Raw genomic sequence first — 15,473 nt, 5'->3', positions numbered from 1 at the left:
CTTTAACACTTACCATAGTTCAGGGATTCCAGCACCTGGTTTTGCCCAAACATAATATAAACTGCCTTGGTTTGAGAGACATAATGTTTGAATATTTTGGTTTCATGAAGCTCAAGTATGCATTGATTATGTCAAATTTTACATTAGACATATTTGCCAGAGTAGTAATTATCTGTAGCTTTTATTCCTCGGTGGCACAACGGCTCTCTTCCCAGAGGACCCAGCTTCATCTTTTCAATAGAGCCATTCTCTTATCTTTATATGCCAAAAGCACAGGCTTTCTAAGCTAATTAATATATGCAAAATCAACTTGACCATTATGCCCTTTCCTTCCTCCTTCAAGAGGTAAAGCAGAATGACCTTCACCTTGGATCTCTGTGGGATTACCATGCACTTGGAACCCTTCAAATGTAGTAGATGTCAGACTTGGCAAATTGTGACATTCAGTACTACAGGCAACCAGTCTTCATTCTTAATCTTTTAAATGCTTATCTTTGATACCTGAACAGCAAGTTGAGAAGTCCTTCTCTGAGCCAACATGTGGTGAGGAAGCCCACAGCAACCTAAAAAGAAAGAGAATGGAGATCATATCAAAGGAGTAACCGTCAGTTCTTGGCTGCTCCCACTGTCTGGTTGTGACTGTGTAAGATCCTGAACCAGAACTAAAACCAACACACACACACACACACAGAGAGAGAGAGAGAGAGAGAGAGAGAGAGAGAGAGAGAGAGAGAGAGAGCGCAAACATAACCTTTGAGCCACACATGTTTATGAAACAACAGATTCAGGAGCTCCAGTGGTGCAATGGTTCCAGAGGGATAGGAGTCCATTGTGTTGGAGAAGCATGGTAGCAAGCAGCAGGAAGTGGGAAGCTGAGAGTTTCAAACTCGAGCACAAATAGCATGTATCTGTTTGAAGCCACAGCTCTCCCTCTCTGAGTCTGAAGGTCCAGCCCATGTCTTTTTCCAGGGGATTTAATGGAGTGGATATAGGGAGATAATTGTGCTCCAATGTTGTGAATACTCTAGAAATGAAAGGGCTTCTAGACAGAGATTTTGCACTTTTCTTCCTCGTCAGAAATCCCCATGTCTCATTTTATAAATTAACAACTTGGCATGATACATTTAATTGCAATTTCTTCCTCGGCCTATGTAAAGTTCAATCTGAAACAATTTCAGAGCATTTCATTTTAATGACTGAAATGTGTATTCAATTCCTATAAAAATCCAGAGCTCTATTCCAAATGCAGTTGACATTCTCCAGCACATCATTTAAATTTCTCTTAGTAATTTCCTGCCTTCTGTGAGACAGTGATATTCTACAGCCTCAAGGCATTTTGCATATTTTGTGGATTTTAACATTTCAAGTCCTGGTGGTTTTTACACTCTCATTATGCCCTTGTTCATATCCCATATTTCCCTTCATTTCTCTCTAGGAAACAATGGAAAACTAAACAATTTGCATGCTTTTAAGAAGCATTTTCTCTGAGACAGGAATAAGTGAGGATTTGAGACAAAAGTAAAGAAGAAGATATTTGGAGTGAAAAAAGTATTGTACTCATGGCAGGTGAAGGACAATGCCACAGAATTGCTTTTCTGCTCCAAAGTCCTGGAAATAGGTGGAGAATCACATTCACATAGACTAAATACATTTACAAACCCTCTATAGTATTTGAAATCTCTCAGGTAGGAGAATAGGAGAGAAATCATTCTAAATATGTTACCTTTCCAAATATAAACTCTGTGGAAGGGCGGAAAAATACTTGAGTGAAAAAAGAGAGAAAAGAATGATCTAACCCAAAGTCAAAACTGGGAGCCATTGTGTAGAGCAACTCCAGTAGAGCGGAATTTCAATGCAGCACAGTGAAAAAGAAGGGCTCTTCATGTCTACTTTTACAACTGGAAAATAAGTATTTTTCTCACATATTATTGTATTTAACATCAAATATCTAGACTATGAAACATAGCCCTAGATGTTTAAATTTTATAAAAGTGATATTCCCAATAGATATTTTTATTTTCAGCTTTTAATCTTTGATTTCTTCTTAATCAGTATGTTGAAGCCTCCATATATATATATATATATATATATATATATATATATATATATCCATCTTCATAACCAATAACTACCAGGAAATAACAGTCACAGTGGTTGATAAATGAACACACTTTGCACTAAGATTTGAGGGTCTATCTCTTGTGAATTCAGGTGAAATCTCTATGAACTATTAGAAAAATCTGAATTACTATCTAGTTTTTGTAACCACGATTTAAAAAAGCAAGAGTTTCTATTTTCTTTAAGTGATTGTTCTTGGAGAAGGAAGTCAGTACAGTACAGGGAAGTTAAGGACTCTGAGTTTAACACACAGGAAACCCAAAGTAGTCACTTGCACAGGCCATAAGAAGAGGGTGACCAGATAGACCCTGTGACATACCTACGGGTGAAGATGCTTCCCAGTCATTCTCAGTCATTGGCCGCCTATCTCTAACACATAAATGACTGTTTAACCAGTTTTCCCCAGTATTATTAAATATGATAACTTTAAGGAATTCAACTTAAAGGAGAATGGTTTCTTTTGACTGTGCTTCCCAAGTTTCAGGCTATGATCCACTTGCTTCCTTGCTTTTAGGCCTGTGCAAGGGCATAAACATCAGAGCAGATGGTAGAAGAAAGTTGTTCACCTAATGGTAGCTAGAAAGAAGAGAAAGAGATATCTTGGGGGGAGGAAGCTCTGGAGACAAGATAGAGCCTTCAAAGGTACACACACCCCAGTCCATCCAACAAGCCCACTTCCTAAACAGTCCATCCTGCTATGAATTCATCAGTGGAGTTACTGCCCTATTAATGCTAGAGCCTATCTGTAACAATAAGTCTTTACTCCATCCACCCGAGCCCTGCCGCCACTTGGGTGGCCAGAATAACATACAGAGTCTTATATTAGTTTACAATGCAGCTGGCCAATTGACTAGGATTTCTTATGTGCTAGCTCAGTCTTAATTATCATAAATCTATATACTTTATAAGACTTATCTTATTGAGGACACCTTCCGTTAGTATCCTCTTCCCAGGATCACATGGCGGCTCCAGGGCAGAGAGCAGGAGGAAGAGGAAGAACAAAACAGAGATTTCCTGCTTATATTCTGAGTCTTCCTGCTATGTCATGGATCACAAGACTTATCTTTACTACATTTCCCAGAATCCTCCTTGACTCCTAGTCCCACCTAACTTGCTTCTTCATTAGTCAACAGTACTTTATTCAACAACCAATAAGATAAACATACACAGAAGGACTTGCCCCATCACCTACCAGTGGAGTTACAGACATTGTGATCCAGTCTCTGCTGAAAAGCCTATCCCTGGGCAAGCAAGCCTTTAACAAGCTTCAGGTGGACATTTTTAGATTCATACAACAAACAGCAACCCTAGCAAAGAAAACACCACCAGGTGCAAGTGTGCCAATACTCAGAAGACACACACACACACACACACACACACACAACACACACACACACACACACACAACACACACACACACACACACACACAGAGAGAGAGAGAGAGAGAGAGAGAGAGAGAGAGAGAGAGAGAGAGAGAGGGAGGGAGGGAGGGAGGAGAGAGAGAGAGAGAGAGAGAGAGAGAGAGAGAGAGAGAGTTTGGGGTAGATTGTCACATAATAATAGACAGAATAACTAGACAAATGTATGAAGAACATGTAGAAAAATAAAACAAGACATCCCAGAAACAAATAGCAGAAAAGACCTGGATTGTGTTTGTTCTTTAGACAGTATCAGTATCTCACTATGTTGTCCAAGCCTCCTAAGGAGATGGAACAACAAGAACTCTCTATAACTTGAGGTTTTGAGGAGATCTTTAGCCAGTGTTATAAAAAAAATACTAAAAACATCAACTAAATCTAGGGAATGTAGATAAACAAGTCATCATTTCTGTCAGGTTTTATTCTACATCTGGTTAATTCTGAATCTCTTTCTCAGTCTATTATGTCATTGCTTCTTCACAGATAATAAAAGTTAGCTTAAACTTGAACTAATACTTTATTGGGCTGTCCATTTTAGTAAGTAGAAATTGAAAACAAAAAGTATGTATTATTTATCGGAAAGTCACATTTAGCTGGGTATTTGTTTTATCTAGTAGACTTCTCATTTTAGCTATAATACTTAAAAATGTGTGCATATGTGCGTGCGTGCGTGCGTGCGTGCGTGCGTGCGTGCGTGCGTGCGTGCGTGCGTGCGTGCGTGCGTGCGTGTGTGTGTGTGTGTGTGTGTGTGTGTAGTCCTGGAGACTAAACCCCAGGGCTACATACACTCTAGGCATGGCAAGTACTCTGCTACTGAAATATACCTTCAGGTCTATTTTTTTAACTCTCACAAATTGGGTACCACAACTTTTGATACTTCTTATTTTCTTTGTTAGCCAAAAAGTTCTAGAGAGAGGGATCCTGTTCTTATAAGGTATCTTCTACCCCTAGACTTACACATCAAAGTGTTCCTTGAGAAAAGAGAGCCTGTCTCATTCATGTTTGTTTCTTCTAGCAATATACAAGATGCCTCTTACCACACAATACCTCCCCAAAAGAAATGCCCATGGAAAGAAAACAGGATTTAAGAACTCTTAGGACTTCTCCAGATGGGAGCTTGTGCTGTGAAGAAATGTTTAGCAAATGATAGGAGATTTGCAATTGTGAAGATGCAAGAAGTTAACATTGCTCTCCGTAAGGTAAAAGTTAGCAGTGCTCTTTCTACAATCTGAAGAAACCTAAAATCCACTTGACCAAGCTCTAGTAAAATACATTGACCACTCCTTTTCTCACGTCGAGGCCCTAAACAGACACAACACACTGACAATAGCATGTGTGAAATGGGAAATAATATAGAGCAAAATTCAATTCAAAGTTACTTCACAGCAGAGAAAAAAAGTCAACACCACTACCAGGCTAGGCCTATGTGCACACAATACCATCTTCAGAATGATAGTTAGAGAGAAAATTAAAAACTGAGGTCATTTGCGGGGAAGAAAAAAAGAAGTTCTGTGTGGGCTTTAGTCATATGGAAGGGTGACTTCTGAAATATAATATCACATGAGACAGGAAGAACAGATTGGTGTCCAGGGAAAGTAAAACAATTATTAATGCTTGAACTGGAAGTGCTGGAAGGAGGGCTAGCATTAGAGATCTAAAATAGCAGCCATTCTCAGAGGGTGTGGCAGATGCAATCAAGCCCTGTGAACTTGACCACTGACTTGTTGTAGGCAGATTCTCCTGCCTTCTATAACTCGATACAGTATTCTTACTATCTTTATACTCCCATTTTTCTCACCTGTGAAATGACGTTGTTAGTTGTACCTTGTGCTTGTCATATGAGTTATAAGGGATTCAATAACTGCTCACTGTTGAGTTTACTGCTGTTTGTTTTCTTTTAATGATGGGTACTGCATTAGACAATGATGGTGTTTTATTACAGAATAAAAAGCTGTCATCTTGAAGCTCAAAATAGTTTTGAGTTTGGATTTCCTTGACTTCATACTCAGGGAATGAGAAAATGTCCCTCTTTGATGGTGTGCTTTGGACAGCAGGAGGCAAGTCTCAATCCTTCTAGCTCCCCTGTGACAACAATTCAGACGAAATGGTCAAGCATAATATTAGAGATCCCAGAAAACTGATGATACGATAGGTGTAGATCATTCTCTACTTTAGAGGGGGCACCAGGCCCAGCACCAGTTCTGAGATCCAGACATGAACAAGGCTGGCTAGTGTGTCCAGTGTTAACCGTGAAATAATTCCTAGACCTGTAGCAGGGACAAAGGACACTGCACCTTGGCACTCTATCAAAGTGTAGTCAGCTTCCATCATTACACAGACACAGAAAAGCCAAGTATCTGGTATTTATTTTGCAAAGAGCAGAGAAACTCTTGGATGGAGGGCAGAAAGATGGGTATTTCTAGAATGAGAGAGAATGACAAACCAGACAGATGTGGTGACTTCTGCCTGTGATCCCAAATGTGGCAGGTGGAAATGGAGGCCAAAGAGTTCAGGAGCAGACACAACCAACTACATAGAAAATTCAAGGGTAGCCTGGGCTATATGAGATCACCATTCAAAAACTTACAAGGCAAGGAGGCAATATCCTTATCTTCTACAGGCCACAAGTGCAAATTTGCTTATATTTTCCATTCTGAAAAAGGGGAGAAGGGCATGCCTCTTACATCTCCTTTCTCATATCATATCATAGCCATATTTTTCTTAAGTTCTAGAACCTAAAAATACATTTGTTTTCATTTCTTTATGATGTGTAGTATGTTTTAATTATTCAGGAACTCCTACATGCAATTGGAGTCAGAATTTTGATAATAGAATAACAGTACACAACATTTTATTTAGAAACAGATATTGATGGATAAATAGCATTTCTTGCCATTTGTATAGTTCATGTTGTTTTAACTTAAAAAAATCTTTAGAAAAAAGTAAGATCTCCACATCACAAATTAACCCTCTGTCTGCTCTTCCTCTCCCTCCTCCCAATGGGTCACCTTGCTTAAATTTTGATGAGTCATTATTTCTGTGAGTTCTGTGATCTAAGGCAACAGATTCCTTTACTTCGTGATTTATTTTGTGTTTGCTTTGTTCCTGTAAACCCACAGCTTCCTAGTTAAAGCACATTTACAGCTGTTCATTTTCTTCTTTACAACCATCAGTTCTCAATGCAAACACTGTTATTACAATTTAGAAGATGACAATGGATGCTGCTCTTTCAATGTGTTTGGGAATATGTTTAGTGGTACATTTGCAGATACACAATGATGTCAACACATTTGTCTGTCTTTCAACCGAATCATGCAGAAACTCAGAATATTGATACTTACTGTGGAGTATGAGAGCTGCCTTCAACACTCCTGAAAACGGGCTAAACCAAATGCTACATGTGTGAATTCATGATGCTCACTTTATGTGGAACGGTTGAACTATTGATTCTCCCACAGAGGGGATATACTCACTGAAGATTATTATATCTAGAAGTTTTCAAACTCAAGCAGATAAATTACTAAAAACCCTCTTTTTTCTTTTTTTGAGATAGAGGTTCATGTATCCCAAGTTGGCCTCAAGATAGAAATCCTTATACAGCATAAGGATGACTTTGAACTCTGATCCTTCTGCCTCCACTCCTCCAGTGCCAGGAATGCATGTGTACATCACCTTATTTGGCTGAGAATCTCTCTGTCAGTGGAACACTTGCAAGCTTTCCCAGGAAGAAATCACTAAGAACTCAGTACTGAGCTCTTAGATAAAATGGCTAGATACTCACTTTGTCTATGATAGTGTAGCTCAGAATGAACATAACACCCTCAATTAGATAGATGCAAACACATTAATACACATGTAAATAAAATGTTTTCAGAGGCTTTAGAACACCACTGAGTTTAAGGGACCAAGACATAAAAAAGTATAGTAGTCTACTAAACTATAGTTATGCCGTCTCACGAAAACATTCCTAAGAATACTTAAGTGCTAAATCTAGCTTGGGTAGTGGAAGACCACCAAGCAAACAACACTCAAAATTAGCAGGTGCATTTTAAATCACATCAGTTGCCTTTTCTGGCATACAAAGGGTAGATTGAAAGGGACTGGCAATTTCAAAGCAGTGGCAAGCATGTCACTCTTATCACATTGCTTGGGAGAGTCTGGTAAGAATCATTACTTAGTGTCTCTGATTCCACTCCATGATCATCTTTAGTAGTTGTATACCTTCTGTGGGATACACCGGCTTCTGAAAAGATGTGTATATTAGGACCCAGCAGCCCTGTAACATGTTTTTAAATTAATTATTTATTTATTGTATGTGCACGTATGTCTGTGTGAGAGTGTCGGATCCTCTGGGACTGGTGTTACAGACAGTTGCAAACTGCCAAGTGGGTACTGGGAAATAAACCCAGGTCCTCTGGAAGAGTAGCCAGTGCTCCTGACTGCTGAGCCAGCTCTCCAGCCCCGGCATCATGTTTTAAGGTTTTTGTAGTGCTGGTAATCAAACTCTAGGCCTTGCTCATGCATGATAAGCCCTTTACCACCGAACCATATCTTGACCCTAAAGAACTATTCCAACAGAGAAAAATGGGAAGGAGTCCAACTAACTGTTCACCTCAGCATTGGAATCAGTCCCATACAGATATGAAATACTATGCAGTAAGGAGGACACATGAGCTGATTCTACCTGTAATAGCACAGCTTAATCCTACAATGTGATGCTAATTGAAAGAAGCCAGACACAAAATTATTTTTTCCTGTTTGACTTTATTTGTACAAGATTCAAAATCAGGCAAAAATAATCTGTGCTGTTAAAATTAAGATAATGACTTTGTTAGAGAGCGATGGAGCAGATATGGTTGTCAGGAAGGCCCTAGGATGCTGTCAATATTTCCTTTGTTCATTTGTTTGTTTCATTTTGTTTCTCTGTGTAGTTCTGGCTGTCCTAGAACTTACTCTGTACATCAGGTTGGTCTCATAGATATTCACCCGCCTCTCTCTCTGAGTACTGGGATTAAAGTTGTGAGCTACCAGTGCCTGGCAATGTTTGTTTCTTAATGATATTATTTCTCATAAAATTTATTTCTCTTTGTGAATATTTGTCAAGATATAAATAATGTATTGCTAGTGGATGATATATGCCATCCATATTTTAAGAAACAATCACATTTTGGGAGAAAGTCTTATTCTCTATACTCATGGGTTTTAACTCTAGGAAGCCTACCTATTTTCCATATTGGACAGTAAAGAAATGTCCTATTCCTTCCCAGGGTCCCAACAACACACTGAGGTGAGGGGTCACTTACAGGATTGTGTGTTCTCCTCCCACTACAAGCTGTACCTGAAAAGCCTCACCCAGTAGGGATAGCCCCATGGATGGAACTCTGTAGATGGAGTTTTCCTGTCCTGGCAGCTATTTTCTATAAACACTGCTGAGGTTTAATATTAATTATAAATGCTCAGCCAATAGCTCAGGCTTGTTACTAGTGAGCTCTTACATTGAAATTAACCCATATTTCTTATGTACCCTCTGCCACAGGGCTTGATACCATTTCTCAGTATGGCATGCACATCTTGCTTCTCTCTGTCTCTGCTGACAACTCCTCTGACTCTGCCCTTCTTCCTCCCAGTGTCTTAATTTGGTTGTCCCTCCTATACTTCCTGACTGGCTGCCGGCCAGTCAGTACTTTATTAACCAATAAGAGTACTACATACTCACAGTATACAGAAGGATTATTCCAGAGCAAACCTCCTGTATTCTAGCCTCTCTCCCAGATTCACTGCAGTTAAAGCAGAGTTGAGCAAGACAGGTGGTAAGGGACAGTGATCTTCCTGGGACCATCTCTTGAAGCCCTATAACCCTCTGTGCAGGAGGTGTAAACCAGAGGGATGCCCAGCCAGGATGCTATTTAATAAGGGATGCAGGCAAATTCCCCCAGATGTCAGGCACTAGGCTGGGAAAACAGCAATTCACAACATCTGGCTCTGAGAGGAGGAGGAAAATACACAACCACTGGAAATTCTCAGTGGTTCATGGAACCAATCTGCTCTTCAGTGGAGCTGGGAATGAAGATGGGAATGATCTATCTCCTTCTGTTCCCTTTAGTGTTCCTCTACCCAATGATTCAGAGATTGCAGGATGTGGAAGGAGCAAAGGCACACTTGTGAAGGCCAAAGACTAGCAGTATGGGACTGGGTGTCATCAGCACATTAGAGACTACTCCTTCTCTGGTTTTACCACTGCATCAGCAATGCTTCCCTGTGACAGCAAGAAGCTGCAGTGAAAAGAACTGCAACATGTTAGCTCTGTGTATGTAAGGCGGAGTTCTTGAAGACATGGGTAACCAAAGAACTTCCTTATTGCTTCGGGGAGAGGAAAAATCAGTTTTCTCCAATGGAAGAACACTGAGTATGTCAATCACCCCAAGACAGATCACATGTTCAGATGCTAACTAATCAACAAATAATGGACTCCACAGTTTAAAAAACAAAAGGCAAGCCAGTGAAAGAACTCTGATGAAAACAGCACACATCTACAATAAACATGTACCACTCAACTCTACAATGATTTAAAAAAAAAAAAAGTCTCCTGCTATAGGCATGTTACCACAGTTCCTATTAGATTTTATATTGCTTTCATCACCATGAAAATATCACAAAGTATACTAAAAAGAAGGGAAAAAGTCCTCCAGGATAGGTGGATATACAATTTCTCATATGGTCTAGAGACAATTCCTACTCACCTACTCTTTAAAAGATGATTTTCCTACTTTGGCTATGAGACTTAGTCACCTGCTTGAATTAAAATAGTATCAAGGCTTTGGAGATTGTAAAGCTGAATTTAATTAACACATTTTCTGTTAACATGCAGATTTCTTGTGTCTCTGCTCAAATGTCAGCTCATCAGTAGTCCTTCTATCACTTGACTGAGCAGTACTTGCCGGCATCCTGGTCTGTTGTTCCTGCCGTTCCTTCTCCGTACCGCTTACCTCTGTCTGTTAATTACACTTTCATTTGATCATTTTCAACTTGTCTTCCTCACTAAAATGTGAGCTTTGTGGAAACTGTTGTATTCATTGACCTCTCCCGAGTGCTTAAAACAGTTAAGTGATTCACAAGTATATGTTGAGTAAATGAATACATGTACATAATACATGTACATATATCAACATTTATCTAGAGTTAAACACATACATCATGCTATACAATGGTAGCCAGATATGAAGAGCCCTGTCAAGCAACTATGAAGTGTGCACATATTCCTTTACTTAAGCAATCATACACGTAGGTACCAAAAAGAACAAAGAGACTGAGTAAACTATCCAATGCCCCAGGAGATAAGTAGATCTTTTCTGATTCTTTAGAATGTTGACTGAACTATCAACATTGTAAACTCTAAATAAAAGGTATCTACCTACCTAAAGAACAGCCAATATACACACGCTTAGGAGGTTTCAGAAGAAGAGTCAAGCAACCACAGAATTATCAGATCACATCTAGGGTCAAAATTCTTTGAGAAGATGAGAAATTAGAAAGGGGTTATTCAGAAGTAGTCACTTGAGGTGGCTCCTGGTAGAGGGGTGGTAAGAGCTCCACCTGTACATGTCTTCCTTTGGCATTGAGGGTTTTGTGATTCAAGGGAATAATCTAGAAGAGTTCATCGCTCTCCCATGCTTGTTAACTGTCTAAATTGACAGACTCTAATTCTCTGCACCACAGCAAAGTACACTGAGAGAGTTCTAAGTACCTTAAATGGTGTCCTCTGTGGTTGGAGATCACACGTGAGCATGGAATCAGACAGCCTCTCTCACCAGGGTTATTCTGGAGTTAAATTGACAGCTATGGTAACCTCAGATAGCAGGGACTGTAAACAAGGAGCCATATATACAACCATTACTTTCCAGCAGTTTGCTAGAGTGAGGCCAGCATTCTTCCAGTTTGAAGCACTATATTGATTAAGATGGACATCTGGGCTAGTAGAAGTTCAGTAGGTTCAACATATGGGGTATATCTGCAGGTGCAGGCTCTATGGAAGGGCACCATCAGTTTCAGGAAACCCACACAAAGGGACAGTTAGGGACTGGCTACAGATGTGCCTGACCAGGCTTGTGAGGGTGTGGTCAGAGTGACATAGTGGGACTGCGTTTTGGGTTTCGGTTTCTCTTTGCTGCTTGCTATACAGACCTCTACCACGCCAGCTGGCTAGGTCGCTCTGTAAGTAAGGCTTTTCCCTATTAAATACCCTTGTATTCTACCTGACTCCATATTGGTAATTTCCCACTATAGGACAGCCAATCTTCCCCTGGTAGTCAAATGAAAGTGAAATTGTAAAAGCAAAGATGTAGACAATTCCCATTTTCCTGAGGAATCGCCATACTGATTTCCAAAGTGACTGTATGAGTTGGCACTTCCTCTAGCAGTGGAGGAGTGTTTCCCTTTCTCCACATCCTCTGCAGCATAAACTGTCATTGGTGTGTTTGATTTTAGCCATTCTGACAGGAGTAAGATGGTATCTTACAGTTGTTTTGATTTGCATTTCCCTGATGGCTAAGGAGGTTGAACACTTTCTTATGTGACTTGCAGCCATTCTAGATTCTTCTATTGAAAACTGTCTATTTAGTTCTGTACCCCACTTTTTAATTGGATTATTTGGTGTTTTTGGAGACTAGCTTCTTGAGTTCTTTGCATATTTTGGAAATCAGCCCTCTGTCAGATGTGGGGTTGGTGAATATCTTTTTCCAATGAGTGAGCTGCTGTTTTGTCTTGCTGACTGTGTCCTTTGCCTTACAAAGCTTCTCAGTTTCAGGAGGTCCCATTTATTAATTGTGATCTCAGTGTCTGTGATACTGGTGTAATGTTCAGGAAGTGGTCTCCTGTATCAATTCTTTCAAGGTTATTTCCTACTTTCTCTTATAATAGGTTCAGTGTGGCTGGATTTATGTTGAAGTCTTTGATCCATTTGGACTGAAGTTTTTGTGCATGGTGATAGACATGGATCTATCTGCAGTCTTCTACATGCCATTGTCCAGTTATGCCAGCACCATTTGTTGAAGATGTTTTCTCTATTCCATTGTATAACTTTAGCTTCTTTGTCAAAAATCAAGTGTTCGTAGGTGTATGGGTTAATATCAGGGTTTTCAACTCGATTCCATTGGTCTCCTGTCTATTTTTGTGCCAATACCAAGCTGTTTTCAGGACTATAGGTCTATAATAAAGCTTGAAGTCAGGGATGGTGATGCCCCTGGAAGATGGGAATCAATCTACCACAAGATCCAATGCCAATAAGACCAGGATTAATATACAGAAAAATTCAATACAAAATGGAATGTATAATAATATATAATAATGCTCATGAGCTCTACTTGTACTTTTATATTTTAAAATCCGAATTGGAGCTGGGTGGTGGTGGTGCACACCTTTAATCCCAGAACTCCAGAGACAGAGGCAGGAGGATCTCTGTGAGTTCTGAGAGTTGGAGATCAGCCTGGTCTACAAGAGCTAGTTCCAGGATAGCCTCCAAAGCCACAGAGAAACCCTGTCTCAAAAAACCAAAAAAAGAAGAAGAGGAAGAAGAAGAAGAAGGAGAAGGAGGTGGAGGCAGAGGAGGAGAAGGAGGAGGAGGAGTAGGGGGAGGAGGAGGAGGAGGGGGAGGAGGAGGAGAAGGAGGAGGAGGAGAGAAGAAGAAGAAGAAGAAGAAGAAGAAGAAGAAGAAGAAGAAGAAGAAGAAGAAGAAGAAGAAGAAGAAGAAGAAGAAGAAGAAGAAGATAATACTAAAGTAAAATCTGAATTGGAACATCGATTTTCTCATTTGGTACCCATGTATTACATTGGTTGCATTAGGCCTAACTTAAGTTACCCTGTTGACAATGACTGAAGACTGTTTCAGGCCACCATTTTACATCTTACATTTTACACCAGTTCCACTGGACTCCATCTGCTAAGAGAAGACCTTGCTTAGATTATCAATTAGGTATCAAAATTTCCTATTTCATAAAGTAATACTCACTGTCATTGACTGGGGTATACCAGCCACTTATTGACTGATCCCACCCATCCTGTGAAGGTATGCAAAGTATTATGTCCATTACACAGAAGTGAAAATCTAGGCTCAGAGAATACATCCAGAAGATGCTTGCTGTCCATTTAGTAGGTGGAAGACAGATTCCATCTATGCCTCTTATAATACTTATGCAAAGAATTTATCTCTAGTGGCAAAACAAAATACATAAAAAATCTTCAAAGGCATTAACATGATATTATACAAGACCCTCCCCTGTGTTTCCTTAAAAAATCCAGAACTCTTAATAACAGTGGTGTCAGTTTTGAATATTTTTCTCAGTCCAAAGTTGATTATAGCATTATTATAAAATTCTCAGTGCACGTCTCTTCTGACTTTTCAAACCCACTATGGTGTTCGGGGACTTCTTTAAAGTCAAATTTAGCTGGAGGGGAAATATTAATCATTAAAGGTACTGGCCCCCAAGGCCCAGTGTTTCTGCTCTTTTATCTTTGCAGTTCCTGTAATACAAATATTAGAAGATTGTCCATTTCTGCATATTTTTCTTTTCTTAAAACCCAAAATATGTTTGTTTTTCACATTCAGTGTTATTTTAGTGGCCTCCAGCTGAAATGAATGCTACGTGTTCAGGCCAATTGCATCAATTCCTCAGCTGCTAGGTGCGTGGCTTGCCAGTGATTCCTGGTTCAGTTTATCTCTAGGAGCTGCCCCGGCTGAAATAAGTCACCTCAAGTCAAGATTCAGACACTACTTTAAGGTTTGCATGGATTTAACTGGTCTTCATAGCTATGGTAGAAATATCTTTTTAAAGTTTTATTTAAATTAGAAACAATCTTATTTTACATATTAATCCCTCTCCCTCCCATCCATCCATGCCCCACATTCCACCTCCCATCCACTCCCCAGAGAGGGTGAGGTCCTCGATGGATGGTCATCAAAGTCTGTCATACCATTTGGGGCAGGGCCTAGACCCTCCTGCATGTGTCTAGACTAAGAAAGTATCCCTCCATGTGGAACGGGCTCCCAAAGCCCATTGGTACACTAGAGATAAACACTGATCCACTACCAGAGGCACCATAGACTACCAAGCCTTACTAACTGACACCCACATTCAGGGCGTCTGGGTCAGTCCTATGCTGGTTTCCCAGCTGTCAATCTGGGGTCCATGAGCTATCCCTTGTTCAGGTCAGCTGTTTCTGTGGGTTTCCCCAGCATGGTCTTGACCCCTTTGCTCATCACTCCTCCCTCTCTACAACTGGATTCCAGGAGTTCACCTCAGTGTTTAGCTGTGGGTGTCTGCTTCTGCTTCCATCAGCTACTGGATGAAGGCTCTAAGATGGCATATAAGGTAGTCATCAATCTCATTATCAGGGAAGAGCATTTAAGGTAGCCTCTCCACTATTGCTTAGATTGTTAGTTGGGGTCATCCTTGTATTTCTCTGGACATTTCCCTAGTGCCAGATTTCTCTTTAAACCTATAATGACTCCCTCTATTATGGTATCTCTTCTTGCTCACCTCTACTCTTCCCCCAACTCAATCTTCCTGCTCCATCATATCCTCCTCTCCCCTCTTCTTCCCTCTTTCTGCTATCTCCCTCCCTCCCCCCTCCTCGAGTACCCCCAATTTGCTCAGGAGCACTTGTCCTTTTATCTTTATTCTCTTGCTGTGCATGAATTAATTCTGGAGGACTACCCCAGTTCCAGAAACTTCCATCATATCAGGTGAGGTTCCGGTTACAACTCAACACAGTCTGAATTTATCCTTCCCCCTGTTTTACATAATTCATCTCTGACTTGTATCATTCTACAATAAAAGTACTCCCCAAGAAAAGGCGTGCACGTGCCAGTCTGAGTTTGTCTTCTAAAAAAACTGACTTGAGAACTCTAGGCTACTACTTACTAGGAACTATAATACTGAAT

At 40.1% G+C, this 15,473-nt stretch overlaps 1 protein-coding gene across 7 annotated transcripts in view; it reads right to left on the bottom strand.

Annotated features, from left to right (window-relative positions):
• Themis (thymocyte selection associated) overlaps positions 1-3,103 on the bottom strand; it is a 205,060-nt gene extending 201,957 nt beyond the window's left edge. For 4 of the 7 annotated variants that reach the window (XR_004768428.1, XR_003482809.2, XR_003482810.2 and 1 more), the window contains exon 1: positions 502-2,988. The gene's annotated coding sequence lies outside the window, so the exon portion shown is untranslated. Of the gene's footprint in view, positions 1-366; positions 2,989-3,047 lie in introns of those variants that run through there. The other 3 variants (XM_027402857.2, XM_035440329.1, XM_027402859.2) reach the window with 3 other exon arrangements.
• Between the last annotated feature and the right edge of the window lie 12,370 nt (positions 3,104-15,473).

Source organism: Cricetulus griseus, chromosome 2, assembly GCF_003668045.3.
Source record: "Cricetulus griseus strain 17A/GY chromosome 2, alternate assembly CriGri-PICRH-1.0, whole genome shotgun sequence".
Classification (NCBI taxonomy): Eukaryota; Metazoa; Chordata; class Mammalia; order Rodentia; family Cricetidae; genus Cricetulus; species Cricetulus griseus.
This window is presented reverse-complemented; position numbering and strand designations above follow the sequence as displayed.